This window comes from Protopterus annectens, chromosome 6.part0 (assembly GCF_019279795.1).
Source record: "Protopterus annectens isolate FY-2018-M chromosome 6.part0, PAN1.0, whole genome shotgun sequence".
Lineage (NCBI taxonomy): Eukaryota > Metazoa > Chordata > Ceratodontiformes > Protopteridae > Protopterus > Protopterus annectens.
In genome coordinates this window covers 660,380,750-660,403,070 of record NC_056737.1, presented here as the reverse complement: position 1 = coordinate 660,403,070, position 22,321 = coordinate 660,380,750, and positions in this window count along the sequence as shown.

Genomic DNA, 22,321 nt, shown 5'->3' with positions numbered 1-22,321 from the left:
TGTTCTACTGTTTGCAGGTCTTTATTGCCATAGCATTCCCTGTTCCTATGACCAACTTGTGTATCTGTGGCAGATGTTTGCATATGACGGCGATCCACTATATCACTTATGTCTCTGTGGTCATTTACTGTGTGCACTGGGCTGATTGCTGTGTTGTGGTTGGTTCCTGGACTGACATGTACAAATACCAGATATGTGTGGCCAACTGCTACACGGAGATATGGCCTAAGTGTGTGAGCATGCCCAGTTCAGCCTTTCCATGGCATGTTGTCTGACATATGCCTCATTTATCAAAGTGTGTGAGCATGCCCAGTGTGAGCTTTCCATATGTTGCACTCTGAAGTCCAACACATATTTGGGTGTGTGTGACCTTCGACATTTTCGCACGTTTATGATTGTGTGCTGGGTGTCATGTTGTGTACTAACTGGCCAACTGCTTCATGTCTGCCACAACAGGGATTATACTGTGCCTGCAGGAATTGCATGGGATACTTTGCAGACAGTTCTCAACATACTTTCATAATGACCTAACACTGTAGTACCGTATAGTGTACTGGTTCGGTACTTTCACTGTAGTGGACAGTATCCTGTTCTTTAGTCCTATCACTGCTTGACATCTTCATAATGAGCACAACAGACTGTGTAGGGGCCAGTTGTGCACATATGACCATGTTGCAATATGTTCAGATATGGACTACCTACACCAGGCTCGTCCAACATTGCTAGTGTATTCCACAACATGGGTGGACATTGGCAAACACTAGCGATGTTCCGTAGGCCATTTCTGATGGTAGTCACAGGGTGTGTTTGTCCTTCGACACACATTGTAACTGGAGTTTGCCATTACATATGTCATGGTTGGTATACTGTGCCTCTGTCTACCTCTGACATAACAGTGATACCCATGGTAGCCTACCATCTCCCATACACTCATCAAGATGCCTCTTGAGGGGTGTCAATATGTGGCACTCTAGCTGCCCTGTACCAGGAGTTTACTGAAGTGTGGGGGTGCCTTCTGTGTTATGGATCATTCTGTACAGCTTGTCCTATGTATGTCAGTGCTGGGGTTCAGGTCTCTCATGTACATAGCTCACTGCCATTCAGATTGTACATGGTGCAACATGTTCATTCATTCCAGGTTGGACATGGCTTCATACATCAGGCACAGCTTTCCTGTAGCTGGGAAGGATGGCGGTGTGTGGGGCTGCAGTTTGTTTACTCAGGCAACACATGGCATCTGTTCAGGCTCTTTGCTACCCCTGGTGGGGTACTGTTGTGGACTTTACAGTTGTTGGAGGTGTCTGCTGTGGTATATCCCACATGGGGCTATTGTAGTCAGTTGTGATGCTGATGGAGGATGGCTGCAAAGCCAGAGTGAGTTCCCCTTATCTACATCTGCCAGCCTTCATGTTTGGGTGGGTATATGGTACATGTTTCTGCGAACACTACAGACACATGTCTGTCCCAGTGCAGGATATTTATCACCTTTTATACCCAGGTCTCACATTACATGTTAGGTGCCTCGTGGGTTAACACCTGTGTGGTAATTTGTGGGCACTTACTGTATATCCATGGTGGTTGTCTATACACAGTTCTGCAATTAGCTTGCTGACATGGCTATGGCTACAGTTGTCTGTTTGTAGGTGGCCCTTTTGTGGGTTGCTTGTGTCAGCTGGGGGTCAGATATGGTGGGCTGTTTGTACTCCTCGGCATACATGCTCAGTCACAGTCCTTCTATGTTGGCCTATACCTATGGGACATGTATACAGAACGGGGGTGGGGGGGCCAAGGCCAGGCCTTGTGGGATGCCACTCATATCCGCTTTGTAGTCTGACATGGATGCGGCATGTCTGACCATGTCAGTTCTGTCCTTGGTCTGCTTTGCAACCCCTCTACTGACATAGGGGTGTATATTTAAGCTGGTGAACATATCCATACTGAACACGTACGGTATTGTCTAGAAGCATGTGCACAGTCCAGCTACGCTGTGTGGACCACATAGCCCTCATCAATGACCTTAATGACTGCTTCAAATGGGTCAGACATGTTTAGGGGCCGGTTCTGCAGTTACAACAGCCACAGTGTGTTAAGTCCAGTATCAGTAGGTCCACATTAGCCTTCTGTCTGTGGTACATACTGATCCTTTCCATAGCTGTGCAGAACAAGCTTGTCAGGATCCTGGGGTGTTAGTTTGGGGTATCCATTCAGACAACACCTTTGTTGTGATGGACCACTGTTGTTGTACACTGCTCTTTGGGTACATATCCTGTGGTAAGGCTGACATTGGCCAGTAGTGTGATTTTGCATTCCATTATTCTTGGGGTCCATGTTGGTCTCAGTACAGGACACAATCACATACCTTTGCTGCTGTGTGTTCTGCTTTTCAGATGATGGCTGTTACCTTAGCATCTGCAGTGTCAGGGGACCATCTGCTGGGATAGGTATTTTGCACTTGGGGGGGGGGGGTGTTTGCACTGCACCTGACAGGTTGTATGTTAGCAATGTGTGTGTGTTTGGTATGTTGTTTGTAATATCTGTGTGATTCGGAGCATATCTGTGGATGCCCAACATGGTTCTTACCATCAGTTGGGTAAGCTTTGTGATTATCCTTAGTGTCCTGTACGTGTTGTATCTTCATAGGTTCATGGGTTCATAGTAGGCTAGACACCCTAGGCCATTAGTAAGCCTAGCTAGAGTGTGTGTGTCTTTCGCCACCCCTTGCTATGTTCAATTATGGCCATTTATGAGGTTCTTCACTGTGCCTCTGTCTGATCGTGACACAGTGGGGACCCCCATTATACATGTACGGTCATCCATCCACTTGTCCATATTCCTGTTGAGGGGTGTCTGTGAGGGGCTCTGCCTACCATGGATTGGAATCCTGTTTCTGGGTATGGGGAGCTTATGGGTTATGTATCTGTCCCTCCAGAACATCTTATTTCATTATGTGTTAAGGTTGACATCTGTGACTCTCACAGCTCCAATGGCTTTGATTTCCTGTGGTGTAGCATGTCCATTACTCCTGTGTTGGACATGGCCTGGTACAACAGACATACAATGCCTCTGTGTAGGCAGTGTGTGACTGCAGTCAGCTGGGGTGTCTACAGCCAGGCAGCATATGACATATATTTCACACCCTTTATCCTGTTGGTGGGGTAACTATGAGGTCTTCTGAACCGCTGCAGGTGTCACGTATGGTACATCCCATATGAGTCATTGTACTAGATTATGGGTCTGATAAGGGAAAAGTACAGCGGCACAGTGACCTCTGTTGATGTTGGTGTGAATCCTTTCATAATACGGTGTCCAGTAACAACAGTCTTCATAGCCACATTGGCATTGTGGCTGTCACATGACAGATTAATGTCGACCTGTGTCCCTAGGTCCCTGATGACTCCTTGCATACATAATGGTTTGACACCTATGTGGTACTTTGTGTACCTTGTCTGGTATTTGGTGGGACATCCATACTGTCCAGTGTCTTTGGATGTCTGGTTGGGGTTCTTGTGTGTGAGAGTGTGGTCTGTCGCATGCTACAGACTGTACAGCAGTTGTGACTACAGTTATGTGCACATGGGTGGTGTCCGCTGCTTTGTGCATTGTCAGTTACCTGGCTATATGGGTGTCTGTGCTGCATATGGATACTCCCCCTCCTTTGATGTCTTGGTGCAGGTGTTGGGGCCATAACACATGGTATGTGGTATAACCTAGTAGTGCTGGTGTGGTGTCACTAGGCCTGTAGCAGGCTTCTGTCACTGGACAGGCATCAATGTTCTCCATAATGGGAAGTGCCTCAGGGGCATGCATATTGCAGTTTACACATCTGGCATTGGTCAGCATTACCCTTATGTTTCCTACCACTCATGTTTTCTAGGGTGGTGGGTAGTCTTTTTGGCCTTGCCTACATATGGCTCTATGGAGGCGGCAAAGGTCTTATCCAGTATCCAGACGCACACGGGTAACAGCTGACAGCCACCCCTGTAACAGCAGCATGGCTTTTCATGCTTGACATCTCATGCAGACACACATTACACCCTCTTGTACTGACAGCTGTAACTGTGCCAGCTGTTAAACATGAGCATCCTGTGTTTGTACTGTGGCATCATTCTTGGTGAGGGTTGGATGCTGCACACAGCCAGTGTCATCCCGCCCTGGGGTACATACTCGGAGGGACCATCCATGTCTCATTTGATGTTGACCAGGGAGGTACATCTCAGGTAATTCACACCAGCATGGACATTGAGTACATCATATTTCTGCTTGCTTTGGGGTGACCTGCGTACTTGTGTTAAGTGGCATTTTGTGGCTACCTACAAGCAGCTTACTCTACCCTTTCCCTTGTTCAGTCTGGTGAGTGGGACAGCTGTGTTTCCACCTATACAGACACCTATTACGACTGTATCAGGCATGCTGTTTCTCCTTCAGGCCTGTGACTGTTTGGCACACCAGCTTTGCGTACTATTCGTTGCATGTGCTATGTTTGAAGGTTGTGGTTGCTTGTGATCTACTTTGGAGGCGTCTGTTGGTGTGGTGTGTTTGTAATTAAGGCCTCCGGGAATATTTGCCTGTGTTTATGTGTTTGGTTTACAGTTGCGGTAGGTCTATGTGGGACTGGGTTTGTGGTGTATGTGGTTACCTTCTCCTCCTGACTAGTGTTGACAGTACTGAGTTGTTGGCGCTTAACCTCTGCTTTGGATACATGGATGCATCTGTCACATATGTTTGCATTTATTGGGGGGTGTTGTGGTTGTCTGTGTACTTGGTACTGGCATCACATTGCCTCTGGATTCATAGATTATACTTGTTGTGGCTGGACTTAGTGGATTGTATGTGTGGACATATGTTGTTGCCATACTACTGGTCAGTGATTACTTCCCTTTTTATGTTTGCTCTGTCATGTGGTATCTTCCTCATTCTCTTGCATGGTTTGGTAATGGCTGGAGGCCAGCATGCCAGATGCCTGCATGTATGGCATTGTGTGTTGTTGTTATTTGTGATTGCATACTCCAAGCATTCCTGGCTGTTTTCATGGAATTCCTGTATAACATGTTCTGTGGTGTGTCCCATATTCTGCACTTGCACAGGGCCTTTTGTGGATTCAACATCGGTTTTGAGGGCTGCAACCTATACTTTACACATGTTTTTCACTGTGGTATTCTGGCCAGGGGCTGGGGTCAGGGTGTGTATATCCAGTGTGCTTACTCTATGGTCTGGTCTTACCAGTGAGGGGTACACTTCTCATCTTGCCATCCAGTACACATGTTGCTGATTATCACATCCAGTATGCTTACCCCTCTTGTGGGAGTAGTACATTGTTCCTGGGCATTTTGGTTTATGGAATCTGGGTAATTTTCTCCTACTGTGTTGGTGCTAGTACAATGCTACCGGTGTATGTCTGGGTATTTTCAGTCGAGCAATATAATGTGGTTTGGGGGGCTTGATATATTCATGTATTCCGACATAGGCCAGGTGCTCTTCCTGGTATTAGGACAGTGGTCTGCAGCAGGCTATATACTGCGAGGCAGTTTTAGCCATTGGTATTTGACCATGGATATTCCATGCTGCTTCTTGTTGTGGTACCAACATGGGAGTGTGGTTATCCTTGCCATTTCTTGCTGGTCACCCTCCTTTTGTAGCTTGTTCCATGTTTTGCGGCTGTACAGCACAGTATGAGGTGTGACCTGGTAGTGTTAGGGTGCTGATGTGAGCCTTGCCCAGTTCTCTATTACAGGACTGGTATCTACATTCTCCTTACTGTGTGCGTTTACACTGCACACATCTTGCTGTTTGTACATCTGTCATGGGGTAGTATTACATCTAGGTTCCTATCCCTTGTAGAACCTATGAGGTTGGGTTTGTGTTTTGAGACTTACCTATTCAGGGCATGCTGTGGGTACTGACAGCCTTTGCCAGTATCCATGGGGCATGGCATGATAGGTGCATGCCACCCCTAGCAGGTGGTGCATCATGTCAAACTCCGCATATCTTCCCAGCCTGTAACACATTGGCTCCCCTTTGACTGACTGCATTACTTCAGCCAATTATTGTACTTGATCTTCTTGTCTTCATAGTGTGGCATCATGCTTGGTGAGGGTGAGATGTTAGGCAGGGTCTTCATGTTTGCATATACTAGATGGTGTTACATTGCTTAACACATGGCAATCATGCCTCAGGTGGTGCTGCAGGGCTGCCTCTGTCGGATGCACATACTACACTCCCTGTACATGTTTGAGAGCAGGTTGTGTCATGTTAGGCATCCCTGTTACTATATGAGTGAATCAGAGAGAGGTATCATTCCCAGGGTTCCTACTGAGCCAGTGTATGTGCTATGCGTTGCCTCTTTGCCAAGGCCAGGGCATACTGGGCACGCCTCCTTCTGCCTACTGGGGCAGGCTCAGGTTGTTCCTCCTCTGAGTCACGCTCTGCCTCTGATGGCCTTGGCAATGGTGGGGGGCTGTTTGGCCCGGCCCTATACTGGTCCTGCTGCAGCTGTTTTCGCAAGATCATATTATGTAGCATAGCACATACCATGACAATTTGGGTACATGTAGTTGGTGTGTACTGCAAGGCTCCACCAGATGTGTCCAGACACCGGAACCATGACTTGAGCAGCCCAAACACATGCTCTATCACATTACGTGTTTGTGCGTGTGCCTCATTATGGCATTCCTGTTCAGGTGTGTGTGCATTTCTGATGGGTGTCATCAGCCATGGCTCCAGTGCATAACCTGCATCCCCCACTAGGTGTCCGTGTGGGATGTCCCCATTGGCAAATGTCTGGTACAGCTGCGTCAAATGGCAGATGTGGGAATCATGATAACTCCCAGGGCAGCCAGCACACACATTCATTATTATGCCCTGGGCATCACACACGACCTGGCAGTTGATGGAGGGGAAGCCCTTGCGGTTAATGTAGGTCCTACCCTGCTCACCGGCTGGTGCTTTGATGCATATGTGCGTGCAGTCTATAGCACCCAGTACCTCAGGGTATTCCGCTATTTGCTGGAAGAGACGCATATTGCTGGCCAATACCTCACGGGCATTGGGGAAATATACATGATCACCGACATGTGCTGACATGGCATCCAGGAACTGGTGTAGTATCCTGGAGGCTGATGCCTGTGATATCCCCATCATATCACCAGTTGCTCTCTGGAAGGTACCTGTTGCTAGTATTCTTAGGCCAACACATACCTTAGTTTCCACTGGGATGGGTTCCCCTCTGTTGGTTCTCTGTGTGAGGCGTGGCCTGCACAGCTCAACAATTTGCTGCAGGAGCTCTCTGTCCACTCTATAGCGCTTTACTATCTCCAGCTCATGTAACCCGTGGTAGGTGACCCTGGGCCTATACACTCTTCTCCGTCTCCTCACTGTGGGTTGTCTGGCACCATCTGCATTGTCACCACCCTCAGCAAGTCGCCTATGTCTCATTATGACAGCTATGGCAGCCCCTAACATTTCTGCTCTGAGTCAAGCTTTTTCAGTTTTCACTTCTATTAGCTTACTCCTGCCTTGCAGTGTCTCTTAATGGAAACATCCTGCGCTACTGTTTGCAGAGTTTTAAGTGCTGGGCTGGGCTACTATTCTGCCTGTGTAATTGCCTGCTTCTAATTGTTTTCACCTGCTAGCTTCAGCAGTTATCCCTGCTAGCTTCCTATTAATTCTGTAGCTTCCTTTTTCCTCTCTGTTTCCTAGGGGGGAGCAACTTGCATACTATCTGAAACACGCTCACAGTGGCTTACATGCGTGCACACGTGCTTACACGGTTCAGAAATTACTTATTCGGGTTTAACCGCACGTACACCCACGCAAACACTGTTACACGTCTGCCAACAGCCTCCAACATGCTCAGCCTGCCTTACACGCGCGCACACCCACGCAAACAGTGTTAAACATCTCCCAACACGCTCCCACATGCTCACACTGCCTTACACGCGCACACACTGTCCTACTCGCGCTTCATGGCATGCACACATGCGCATGCATGGCCAGCAAGAAATTTCAGTGTAGGTAACAGTGTACACCTTCCATTTCTTGACTTTCCATGACTTATCTAGTAGCACACCTCTTTCCATGATCTGTGCCTGTCATCTGTCATGTTACACTGGCCTCCAATGAACTGTATTTCTTTCTACCATTCCCCCCTGTGATGTCACCTATCTCCTACTCTATTCCTCCCCCTTTTGTATCTCTTACACTACTCAGACTGTGCTCATTTGGTATGTGACTGTGAGATTCAGTATCCGAACCCTCATTTACATGAGATTGCCTACTAATGCTTACTTACATGTGTTAGACTCAGCTTCCCCCCCTAGCAACCACTACACGGTGGCCATGTTGGTTTTAGTCTTCTGGTCCCTGCATTGTCATTCCATGTATTGCATGAGACCCACATTTGTGGGTTTATAACCTTCTTTATGGTTTTATACAGTGCAGCCCGTTTGCGCGGGGCTGCGCTGGGTTTAAACATGGGCGATCGCCGAAAAAAAAAAATTATATTTTTAATATTTTTGCATCGGGTTATCTTGCCAATGGCCACATATTTGGCCATTGGCATGCTGCCTGAATCATATGCAACCTTTTTTTGGAGCTGACATCGCTCCATTGTGGATTTTGCAGAAATGTACTCAGTTGTCAACTGAGTACATTTCTGCAGCTAAAACGTCTCCTACACGGACTGGTTTCTGCTTCATTGATCACTAATATACCTCATTTGCATACATTTCAGATGCAAGTGAGGTATTTAGCATGTCCACACCCAGTCCGTGTAAGAGACGTTTTAGCTGGTCTCTTACACGGAGTTTAGGGCTGTTCCTGGATCGCGAGGCTTGCATGGAGTGTTGCACATCTCTTACACTCCATGCAAGCCTTCGTGAATCCTGCCCAATGTCTTGTAAGTTACATAAGTTAGGAGCAGATAGAGGTGTGCAGCTAGGGCTGATATGATGCATATGTGGGTGTGTACAGTGGCAGGACCATTGGTTTAACAGGTATTTTTTGTAGCTTCCTTGAATTGGCTAAGTAGCTTAACCAACCTGATCTCAAGTGGGAGTTTGTTCCATGCCTTGGAAGTATTATATCTGTAATGAATACATCCTTTCTTAGTTTTAGGTTTGTGGATTTGTAGCAGATCTAGGTTAGAATCCAGAGGGATCTAGCAGGTGAATAGTAGGAAATGAGAGATGATAGGGTAGGACAGTAAGAAGACTGATTCAGGATACAGTGGATGATCTGGAGCTGAGAGAGAAGAAGCTGGTGAGGTAATTCAAGCCAGTAAAGTTGTTTGAGTGAGACAGTAATGATATTTGTAAGTTTGATGGGCTGCAAATTTGACTATTTTCTTGTAGGTAGATTCAAGTTTGGCTAGGAGTGTTGAGTACAGGCAAGTAAGAATTTGAGATCCATATAAGAGAGTGGGTAGGAGGTAGGCATAAAAGAGAGTTACTTTGGCTTCACTGGTAAGAAACTTTTTGTTGTGGTAGAGGAGTCCTAGTTTCTGATGAGTTTTCTTGATGCAGTTATTAATGTGCACATCAAATTTAAGTTGGTTATCAATGATGACACCTTGGAGTTTGATGCTAGATTCTACCTCAATGTGCATGTTGTTGAGGGGCAGGATTGTGATGGTGGATTTTACGTAGTTGTAGTTTTTAGGAAGAAAAAGGAGTGACTTTTTTTTTTTTTGATTAAGGATAAGCTGGTTCTCAGAGATCCAGTTGTCTGCAGGGTTAAATGAAGTCTGTGTTGCAGAGATGAGTTCAGAGAGGGAGTTAGCAATAGTGATGACTGTAGAGTCATCAGCATATTGGACCACTGATAACTGAGAACAGGAGGAATAAAGGAGATTAGTAAAGATGTTGAAAAGTAGTGGACCAAGGATTAGAACCCTGGGGGACAGCCATTTTAAATGGAGCAGGAAGGGAGAGAGCATATTGCCACTTAACTGCTTGAAATCTGTCAGTGAGGTAGCTGAAAAAATATGCAACAGTAGCAGGGGAAAAGTTAAGGTTAGTTAGTTTGTGCAGATGAAGAGGGTGAGAGACAGGTTGAAAACTTTAGAGAGGTCTAGGAATAGGCAGGAGACAAGTTTTTTGTTATCTTTGGCAAGGGAGATAGTATTAAGGAATGATAGTAAGGCAGTAGTAGTACTATGCTTAGGTCTACACCCATGTTAAGTAGGTGTCCGCAGATTTTCATGGAGTAGGTAGTGCATAACGGGTCTATATCAGATGTATCAAAAGACTTTAGCATGAATGCTCGCATGAGCGAAAATGCTGGGAATCAAAACTGTGATTGTGGGGTCATTTTACAGTAAGGCGTGGGATATTTGCCCTTTCCTCACTGTAGTGTGACCTCGGAGTTGGAATATATAGTTAGGTGGGGGTGCACAGACCCCCACAATAGCAAGCTCGATTACCGGCATTGTCGCTCATGTGAGTGTTCGCGGTGAAGTCTTTTTGGTTTTATAATATAGACCCTGTGCATAACCTGCTTATGTATACATTGTTCTAGAACTTTAGAGAGAGGAGAGAGGGTGGCAATTGGTCTAAAATTTGTGATTTCTGAGGAGTTACCTCCCTTACATATAGTAAGATGAAGAATTGTTTCCAGATGGTAGGAAATTTGGACTCTGAGATGGGGCAGTTGATTACAATATATACAAGGAAAGAGAGAGTCATCAGCTAAATGGAGGAAAAGGGAAGGGAAGTTGTGGTAGATATTGAGGAAGGTTTAAGTCTGGACAGCAGGGATTTGATGTAGCTAGTGGATACATGTTTGAGGGAAAAAGAATTTGATGAGAGTGTCGTGGGATTTGGTAGAGAGTGGTTAGAAGTATTTTTAAAGGTAGATGAGTTGACACTGGGGTTAAATAGCTTGGATATAGAGTCAATGAAATAGATGCTGAAGGTGGAGGCAGTATCATCAAGTGTTTTATCAGGACAAGGACTAGGAGAGCAAGGACTACTGGGGTGCAGAATGTGGTTTAATGAGTTCCAAACTTTTTGGGGGGTTAGATTTCAAGGCTGATGGAGGATTATAATAGAAAACTCTTTTATCTTTGTTAATATACTTTTTGGTCTGATTTCCATATTCTTTGTATTTTTGCAAGTCTGCAGGGAGCTTAGTTTTGGTCCATGATTTCCATGCTCTATCTTTATTTTTCATTTGGATGTCGGTGGAATTTGATAGCCATGGGGATATATTAGATTTAATATGGACTGTGCGGAGTGGAGCAAGTGAATCAAGAATACTGATAAAGGTGGAGTTAAAAGACAGGACAGGATCATCCAGAGGGAGTTGGGTAAAGAAATTCCAGTTTACTTTAGAGAAGAGAGATTTAAAGATGTCTGGGTGGAAATTGGTAAGGTTGCGGCAATTGATAAATATATTCTGTTTAGTAAAGTGAGGGGTGAATCTAAGTACTTTTATTGGGGAGTGATCACTTAGTGAGTTGGGAAGGGTTTTACAGTTGTAATATTTAGAGGGATTTGAGACAAGAATCCAGTCAATAAGGGTGCTGTGTGTGTGAGAGTTATTGGTATGGGTGGGATCAGTGATAAGTTGAGTAAAGCCATACAAGTTAATTTGTAAGACAACATTTTGGGGACAGAAAGCAAACCAATTAATATTGACATCGTCAAGAATGATGGTTTCATTGGGAATATATTGAGAGAAGTATGAAAGTATGTTTTCAAGCAGGGATATGTTATCCCCTGGGGAAATGTAGATTGCAACTATTGTGATGGTGGTATGGATGTTATGTACAAGGTTGGCTGTAAGTATTTTGGCTGGGGAAAAGGATGGGATGTTTTTTTTAGGAGTTGTCAGAGTAAGGTTGTTGGAGTAAATAATGGCAACTCCACCACCCTTTTTTTGGCAGTTAAGGTGTAATGTACTATCGCCTGAATGGAGAAAGTCTTTGTCTTCATTTTGGGGGTTTAGCCAGGTTTCTGTTAGGTGATGACATCAGGGTTGTAGCTTGAGATCCAAGCATGAAGTTCACTAACCTTCTTTAATATACTTCTAGTGTTTATTTAGTAAAAGGAAACGTGTTTGTTTGGGTGGGACAAAGGTGTATATGTTAGTGGGACTATGGTCATAGGGGGAGTTGTGGTGAGTGGGACATGGATTTGGATGAATATATCCTGCAAGTAGAAGAACAAAAGGGTAGTAGTAGTGGTTATATTTGTATGAGTTACAGATAAAATATGTTGTTCTATTTTTAGGTAATGTGTTGTTGGTGGGGGGGTTGATTTTAGGAAGATAACTTTCAGTAGAAAATATATAAGTGCAAATAGCAAATGAATGATGGGGATGTGATATCCCTAGCATGAAGTTTTGTGGGAACTTTGAGAATAGGAGATAACAGGACACAAGGTGAAGTGAGAGTGTGAAGAAGGAGTAATGGAGGTAGTACAAGAAAAATGGTAGTAGAGAAAGGTATGGTTGATAAGAGAATTAGTGGTAGAGGACAAATAATGGTGATTGAGAAGTTAGTAGTAGGTTTATTGTGCAGGTAGGTATGTGAGACAGTGTTGGTTAGGTGCTATCAAGAGAAGGAGGTTGGGTAAAGTAGGTAGTGGAAGGAGAAGTAATACTTTGCAAGTAGAGTGCAGGAGAAGGGAGGGGTTAGTTAGGGATTTGTGTAGAGTACAGGAAGGGGAAGTTGGCCGAGGAGTGGGTTTTACTAATGGTTAGGTATAAAGGAAATTATATGGGGGTGGGCAGGAATGGGGGTGGGAGAGGAGAAAAGTGAGCGAGTGGAGCTACACCCAAACCATGAGGAAGCTCAAAAAACAATCAGTAACTGTTAGTCTATTAGTAATAGGTGGGGGGAGGTAACAGTGGGGATAAGTTACTGTGTAAAAAAAACACTCCAGTTGAGAATTCTAGGGAGTGGATAAGTCAGAGGGAGTAGAGCTAATGGCAGAAGGTTACCATAGGTACAGGCAAGGGAGATAGGTAGTTTAGACAGAAAAGAAGTGAGGATTGGCTTAGGGTTGTAAAAATAAAGAAGACTGAGAGACCAGGAATTAGCAGTTGGCATTTGTGGTAACTTGCTCACCCAGTTAGGTTCGAGTGAGCAATACAGGTAGTTACAAGTACTTATAGTTCTATAGGGAGATAAAATGGTAGATCAGCGTACTTAGTTTCAAGTCAAAACAATTGACAAATCCTTATGGGGTTTTGCTGGGACTTGCTGGGACTTCTCAGCAATGCTGTAATGCAGGTATGCTGGCTGAGAGAAGAGGATTGGCCAGATAGTTAGTTTCAGGTCGAAAAAATTGGCAGATCCTTATAGTGTTTTGCTGGGACTTGCTGGGACTTCTCGGCAATGCCTTAATGCAGGTATGCTGGCTGAGAGAAGAGGATTGGCCAGATAGTTAGTTTCAGGTCAAAATAATTGGCAGATCCTTATGGTGTTTTGCTGGGACTACTCTTCAATGCTGTAATGCAGGTACACTGGCTGAGAGAAGAGGATTGGCCAGATAATTAGTTTCAGGTCAAAACAATTGGAAAATCCTTATGGTGTTTTGCTGGGACTTCCTGGGACTTCTTGGTAATGCCATAATGCAGGTACACTGGCTGAGCGAAGAAGATTGGCCAGATAGCTGGGGAGCACGCTACCACAATTCAAAGGTGGAGAAGGCTGCTTACAGATCGAAAGAAATTTCAAAATTCTATGCTATAATTGTAATTTATTATATTATTAATGTTATCCATTATAAATATCCATAAATAGTTCCTTTTTCTCTCTTTGACAACATATTTAGTAAATCTATCACTTATCCTATCAGTATTGGCATTTATGTGTAGCATTTTTTTGTTATCATTAAAGGACAGACTAGATTTTTTAGAACTCATCCATTCCCTTAAAAAGCAGAAAGATAACTATTACTGTCACTCAGTGTCAGAAGAATGTCATCAGCAAATAATTGGATTTTAGAAACCACATTTTCATTTATGCTAACGTCTTTTATGTCTAAATTTGACCTAAAAAAATTAGCAAAATGTTCTGTAATTAGAATGGAAAATAGAGGTGAAAGAGGACATCCTTGTTTAGTTCCTTCAAAATTTGTATTGAATCAGAAATAAAAGTACTTATTTGAGCATATGCAAAACAATTGTCATAAAGAAGGTTTATAACATGTAAAATTACTTGAAAAATGTCATTCCTCTAAGATTAACAAAAGATATTTCCAATTCACAGAGTCAAAAGCACTCAATCTCTAGACTCATTAACGTTATATTGTCTTTTGTTTTGCTTACATAGTCAAATACTCTGATTATTATTTTGATATTGTCATAAGTATTTCTATTTAGAATAAAACCAGTGTGATCCTCATTAATCATGGAAGGTAGAATATATTTAATCTATTAGCCTGAATTTCCATGAATAATTTATAATCTACATTTCCAAGTGAAACTGGCCTGTATGAAGAGCATTCAGTTGGATCTTTGTTAGTTTTTAAAATTGGAGAAAATAAGAGTATATTTCCAGGAAGGACGAACTTTTGTTAGGTTTTAACTATAGAAAAAAAAAACTTTGTACAATATGTTTAAGGCTCCTTTAGGTAGTAACTTGTAGAGTTCTAGTATAATTCCTTCATTACCTGGTACTTTGTTAGATTGTAATTTGTTAATCTGAGTTTGAATTTCAGACAATTTCAGATGATTTCATATCAATTAATTTCACTTGGACATCAGATAATTTACTTATTATATTTTTTATAAAAGTTTTCATTATCCCTTCTGAGTCTGTTATTACATTATATTGATTAATTTTATTGTAATAATTTCTAAATTCTTTTAAATTATCTACTATTTCCATCACTTTTCCTTATGTGAATAAATCTCCTTTATATAGTTAGACTTACTAATTAGTTTGTTCTGTTAGCTAAGTTATGCATAGTTTTTGAGTTAATAGATAAATTAATTTTCTTAAACGTTTCTAGCTTAATCCTAGTTTTATGATTTAGGTTTTCCATATACTTATTAGGGAGATCATTAATCTCTTCTATGTTATTATTACCTGTCTGATTTTGCAGTTTTAATTAGTCAAGTTTTTCTTGTATCCCGTGCAGTTCATTGTCTTATTGTTTTTCTCTATTGATACCCAATAGATGACGCTACCAAAAAGATACGCTTTTAGTGCATCCCATAGACAGATTTCTGAAATATCCCTTGTATTGTTAATTTCTATAAAATAAAGAATTTCTTTAATAAAAAAATCCTTAAAATATTTTAAGCAAGTTATGTATGCTGGTTTCCTCCTGATCTTAATGTTATTGTTAGATTTTAAAAAAAAAGCTCAAAAGTGATTGTACTGTAATTTGAAAATGTGCAAGATACCAATTTAACTTTGCCTAGTTACTCTATCAACTCATTGGAGACATATACTTTATCAGTTCTGGATTGTGATCCATACCTATGTGAGTAATGAGTAAAGAAAAGTAATTCTGGATCTGAGAAATCATTTATGTCCCTAAAGTGAGAGAGTTTGGTGAACTTTAACAGTGCCTTTGTTGATGCCTATATTTTCTGTTTACCTTTTTATAGTAGTATCCTTTGATGACAATACGCAATTAAAATCTCCTGATAATATGATGCTGCCTTTTGAAATTTCAATTACTTGTTCTAGAAGTTGTTAAACAGTGATACTTTCTATTCCAGGAATCCAGTATAAGTAAATAAGGATTAATATTCTCTTATTATATTCTAGGGTAACAGAACAAAGCATACCTTTACCTTCCACATATGTGTCAATGATTTTAGGTATAGGCAAATAATTTTCCCGTAATATAACAAGTCCTCTTTTTTTGTTATTATATTATGAACTAGACAATATAGAGTAATACTTAACATTAAGTCTTAAGTCTGTCTTTATCTTCTATCAATAGGTGTGTTTCTTGGAAAAACATAATTTGAGAGTTAAATAACTTCAAATAATTGTTTAGACTACCCTTCTTGCAACCATTATTCAATCCATTAACATTTATGGAAATACAATTAATAAATGTCATTTGTCATACAGATCAACAGTGTAGCTGTAACTCTCTTAAAATTAACTATATGGACCCTGTATAATATCTCTTCTTTGTTAAAGAATTGCTTATTAATAGTCATACTGACATTAATAGATAAAAGTTTAATTAGATATATAATAATTGTTTTTGTAGACACTCATAAAAAAAAGTTTAATGTAACTAAACACTTACTTTTAAAATCCTTCAAACCCCTCATGGAGTCTAACACTCCCTCCTTGAATAGTCTAACCATCCAAGCAATCCCACCACTCTGCTATTCTAAAAACCCCAAACCCTCTGCTTCAATTAAGCAAAATAGTCATTAACAGCAAAGTGAACATGTCTGTATCCTTTAAAACTGGTATATATGTGTGAAAAATAAGAGAAGTATTGCATGCCCCAAAGTTGTTGTTTTACTTACATATTTCTCATTTTTATACTCAGTTTCTTAAATTCCAAAAGCAATCTTTCATGGACTTGCTCTTCCTCCTTCCTATTCCATCTGCTTACAGACCAACCCAAGGCAACATAATTTGCAATGCCTCATTTCTTACTAATTTTCATCCTTCACATCCTTCTGACAGCTAGATGAATGAAAGCAGTAACCTGCATTTCACCAGTAAGTTGTTTTTGCTTCCATTGGTGAAAATTAACTTTCTGCTCCAATCCCATACCACTACCACTAAGGATGCAGGATACACTACTACAGGAACCATCAGCCGTTTTAGCTCTGACTGAACCTCTTAATGTTCTTTTTTGAAGTCTCAGTATCCTCTTATTGATGTACCATTAACTTTTAATCCATACATTAACCAGATATCATTCAGTAGCCACCCTTTTCTGCATACAGATGTAGCTTGCAGATCACTTGTCTAACTCAGAGGTTGGCAACTTGCATTCTGACAACCCTATGAAGACTATAAATTATGGTTGCTGATAGCATTGCTGTTATGGAAAAAGTAGTAGAGAACATTGTCCTTAACTCATACAGGTACTCCTGGCAAGTATATATATATATATATATATATATATATATATATATATATATATATATATATAAACACTAGATAATCTCGATGTACTGAAATGCTGAATTTCAGTACGTCAAAATGGAATACATGAAAGTAGAGTTAGGTGAAACTGCAGTATGTCGACTACGGAAATGCCGAATCTGCTATCGTGGTGTCGCGTTGATGATGTGCGGTGCAGTTTGTGGATTTATCTGGGGTTTTAGCTAAGTGGTCTTTGTTTAAGGGTATTGGATAGGGATGTTAGTGTGTGTAGTGGTGTTTTTTGGGTGTTTGTGTGTTTAGTGCAACCTTGGAGTTAGTATATATATATATATATATATATATATATATATATATATATATATATATATATATATATATATATATATATATATATATATATATATATATATATATATATATATACATATATAAGTAGGGGGGTGTTGGGTGCAACCCCCCACATGGGGGGTGCAAGGGGGCTTGCCCCCCTGCTTATAGGTAGGGTAGGTGTGTGTGTGTGTGTGTGTGTGTGTGTGTGTGTGTGTATGTGTTTGTGCGTGTGTGTGTGTGTGTGTGTGTGTGTGTGTGTGTGTGTGTGTGTGTGTGTGTGTGTGTGTGTGTGTGTGCCATGTGGATTAATTCGCTGGAGATCATATGCAGCCATTGCATGGTGTCTAACCTGAGGGGAACCAAAGTCCAATCCCCTGTACAGTTCTGGGGACTGCCCTACAAATAGAAACTTAATGAGTATCACATTATTTGTTTGGCTGTTCTGGTTTGGTCAATAAATGCCCAGTACTGCAATACATTAGGGGTTGTACATAGTTAAGTAAGAGTAAGTCTAGCGATTGGAAAGCTCTGGAAAAAAAATCTTTACCTGCAAAAGGATGCATTGAGTGGAACCTTTTGGATGTACAATACAAAATATAGTCACACCCAGTCCTCTCAACCTCTTAACATACAAATTCTAGGGGGAAAAATGGAGGGGAGGGCCCAAAAATCAGGGGCAATTTTTAAGTAATGTCCTTATAAAGTTTATTGATTAACAGGTTTTGCATTTGCATGCATTTTCTGGAGGGTATTTATTTATTACTATTTATTCAATGAGAAAGTGAGTAGGTCTTTTGACCTTTTTAGCCATTACATGAGCTCAATGAACATAAAATGTGTTAGGATCTAAGCAATCAACAATGCATTATGCAGACTATGTAAACAGTAAAAATCAATACAACATGATACCTTCAATGCAGATCATGGACGGTTAAGAACAACTATTCAGAGTGCATTGGGAGATATCATAAAACACAGTGTAAGCATTTTTAAAATACATAAGCACATACTCATTCATACATATGAAATATGGATGAACCATCTTTTTTGATTATTTCCAAGCATAGTAGACTATGCTTCTAATACTTTGCATGTACTAATTGTCATACTTAATTTTATTTTTTTCTGGGATTCCAAAATGGTGGTCGTCTAGTGTGCACCCTCTGCACAGAGCTCCCTACCTCATTTACATCTTCTGAGGATTATACCTACTTTTTGGCTTCTGCAGTTTCGATTTTAAGTAAGGAAGAATTGCTTCACCATCATCACTCCAGGATTTTGGTTTACTTAATTCTTTTAGGATCCAATCTATCGTATTTATAATACGTTCTCTGAGTGTTCCAGCCACATGCATCTTAAGGGCCTGCTTCTATCCTCTGCACTCTCAACACTTCATGGCTTAGCAGACAAACATGGCTAATGAGCTTGACACTATGGAGACACAAACTACAAAAGCTAAGCTTTCAGCGATTTCTTCTCCAGAAAAAGAAGTAGTCTCCAAAAGACAGAAAACCAATAAGCAATCTTCAGAATCTAGTAAATCCAGTGCTAAAACAAAGGTGGATTCTGGTTTCCACATGGATGAACTTAAAAAGGCCCTTCAACCCATTCATTCTGCCATACAGAGTTTTTCTGAACAACTTACCAATCTGGGAAATTCTATAAATCAAATCATTATGAGAGTGGATACTCTGGAAGATAAAACACAATCTAACAAATTTCAAATTCAGTCCTTGTTTGAAGAGCTTCACACCAAAACAACCTCTTTAGCTGAACTCCAACTAAAATTAACAGACCTTGAGGCAAGAAGCCGACGTAACAACATTTTAATCAGAGGGCTCCCTGAGAATTATGAAAATCATGCCCTGTTAAACACAACTAAACAGATTTTTGAATTACTCCTGTGACTAGATGGTTGCCCCTCTGTCATCATGATTGAGAGAGCTCACCATGCCATGCACAAGTGTGAAGATTCCTCAGCTCCCCGTCAAATCTACACAAAAGTACTCAACTTCCAGGATGTTCAAAAAATCTTAAATGCGGCCAAAAAACACAAATCCTTCACATAGAATAATCATAAATTATCATTTTCACAAGACTTACCTCTCTCCATAAAAGAAAACAGACATAAATTAGCTCTGTACTGTGCCGACCTAATTAAAAAAGATATTAGGTTCCAAATGTGCTTTCCTAACACTTTGGTTTTCTTCAGTAATGGCATGAAATACACAGTCAGCTCTCCAAATGAAGCAAAAGCTGTAGTCTAGTAAATCCATAAAAGCTTCAACAATCAAGACTTTTGTGTGGTCTTTTGGCTCACTGGATAACTCAGAGTTATCCCCGATTACTCCTCCAATGGCCAACTCGTCCTTCAAATTCCGATAATTTAGTCTTGAAAATATTTACTATTTAGCTATTTCTCATATAGCTAGGAACCATTCTTGCTGGGACTTGTTGCCCTGGGGTTCCTTTTTGCCATATAACTTCCTGGTGTTTTAATATAGAAGTTCTCCCTCTGCTCATGGCGTTAACAGCGCTACGAACCATTTTGGTGTCCCTGTCTCAGGATTACGAACCCATCTAAGCTGATTTGGATTCCATTCACTTTTAACATCTTCTTTCAGTTGAAAACATCCTTGCAAGGTGAGAGAAGCCCAAATACAATAACTTATTGCTCGTTCATCGCTTATCCATGCTCAGGAACATCTTTAAATACATATCAATGGTAAAACTGTTTGCTGACATCGAATGGAGTGTATACGCTGACAAGGAGAGAACTATTGCTGAACTAGAGAAAAGTTTACATAAATATACAATATATAAGTAACTTTTCTAGCTCTAAATAATACATGTCGCTTAACTGTTTGGCCACTTCGGCTATTTTCACCTTATTGTCTCCATTTTACTGACATTTCTAAAGAGATATTTTTGGGGTAATTCAAAATCTGAATGCATCAGAGAAAGTTGTCTCTATTTAGAAATAAGCGATTCACTGACAGTCTTAATAGAGAATAGCCTTTGTTATACTTATTTGATGACTTCCCATATTTGCTATTATATCTAGTGTAGGCCTCTTATTTTGTTTGATCCTTTAGTATGTTGCCTTTGCTAATTAGATAAATCCAACTAGGTCAGATATTTTTCTTTAATGGAGACCTAGAGTTATTAACCCTGTTTTTTTCCATATAAAGGTCATATATAATATACTTTAATTCCCCACTTTATTTATAGTTCTTTTTTTTTTCTTTCTTCTTGGATATACTTACATTTTAGAATACAAATAGAGGCAATGGATGTTTAAAGCAGAGCTTATAGCTTATAAACTGCTTCCTTAGCTTCAGGATGTTATAAGAGTGTTTTTTTTTTTTTTCAATCTGTATCTCTTCAAGATATGAGTCAAGTTATGATATCTTTGCAACAGCTAACTCAGCCATTTATCAACAATCTACTCCTGGCCTTTGAGCCTCACTGCTATTTTATAAGTAACAATGTTGTCACGCTCACTAGATTTTGCTACAACAGTGATCTTTGAAAACTGTATAAATGAATCATCAATTTGGCTGATGTTACTTAATTTTACCTAAAACAACCTGTAGTTGAATACATTCATTATCCTCATATTAGCTGTAAGATTTAGTTATTTATAGTTGAAATCAAATGGAGTGTCCATGCATTTGATGGTTATTCTGTTTTAATTCCAACATTTTTTTTTGTCAGTGATGGAATATACTGGTGTCAACTAAGTAAGCATAGTCACTCTAACTCTTTCATTCCTTATATTACAAAAGTCATGAGCATCTACAACATGTTGGTCAATATACTCTTTTCTTTTTTTGGTATCTTTTCTGAAGTATTGAGTAATCACTAGCCTTCACATATGCAAATACTTCTAGCCAGCTGTAGGAAGCCCCCCTGGTCTCTGTTTGCTGCTGTCAACCCTACCCTTAACAGATCTTCATATGTTCAGGCATGCCCCTGGACTCTGCTCTCGTTCAACCTACTAGTCTCAAGAAGAGAATCCTTTTTTTTTTGTGATGCCTTGATGCAAGTAATACGTTTTGCTGACTCACTGACACCAGATTTCTTAATATTTGATCTAATCATTGTCTTTAATTTGCCTTTTGTCATACTTAGACCCATCCTGCACACAGCATATTTCGGGTTTCTTAATGAACCTACTTTATCGCCCCCTCCCTTTCCTTCTCTCTCTTTTCTTTCTTTACTTTTATATTTAAAAATTCTTCACCACTCACTTCTTTAATGGTATATTTCTCTCTTTATATATCGTGGATACTTATACGAGTCTAGCTGATTGGACTCTACCTCTTAGCTTCTTCCTTATATGTTCAGATGATTATTATCCAGTTATAATACTCTCCTTCCTAGGTATAATCTAAATAACTTTAACTAATAAATAGTATACTGTTTCTCCTCCAAATAACTTTATGATTACCCATATTTTTCACACATCCTGTTTTTTTTTTTACTTTCCATTCTACATTTAGTGGATGCTCGCTAGTGCTTTGTAGTAGTGTTCAAGGATGGTTGATTTTTGGATGAGCCTTTTTATGTACATATGTATAGCAATGTTGTTCTTACCATTTGTTGGTTATTGTACTTCTTCACTTAGGGGTTACGGGTGGGTAGGCACCGGGGTAAGTCAGAAGAAGTACTGTGTTACCTTTACTGTCGTTAGCAAATATATTGAAATTGAAAGATTGATGTGGATCTCTGTCCTCAATGTTTACTCAATCTTACATGCCATCTTCTTCCCATTTATGTTATGGTCAGCCTATTTGATTATAATATTCAACAGAATACCTTACCCTTTAACATTCATTAATTTGTCAACATGACTTGGTCTATTGATTCTTGGAACATAAGAGGTCTACCAAACAAAACTATGAGAAAATTGCTATTTCACCTTCTTTTTAAATCCCAGGCTAATAT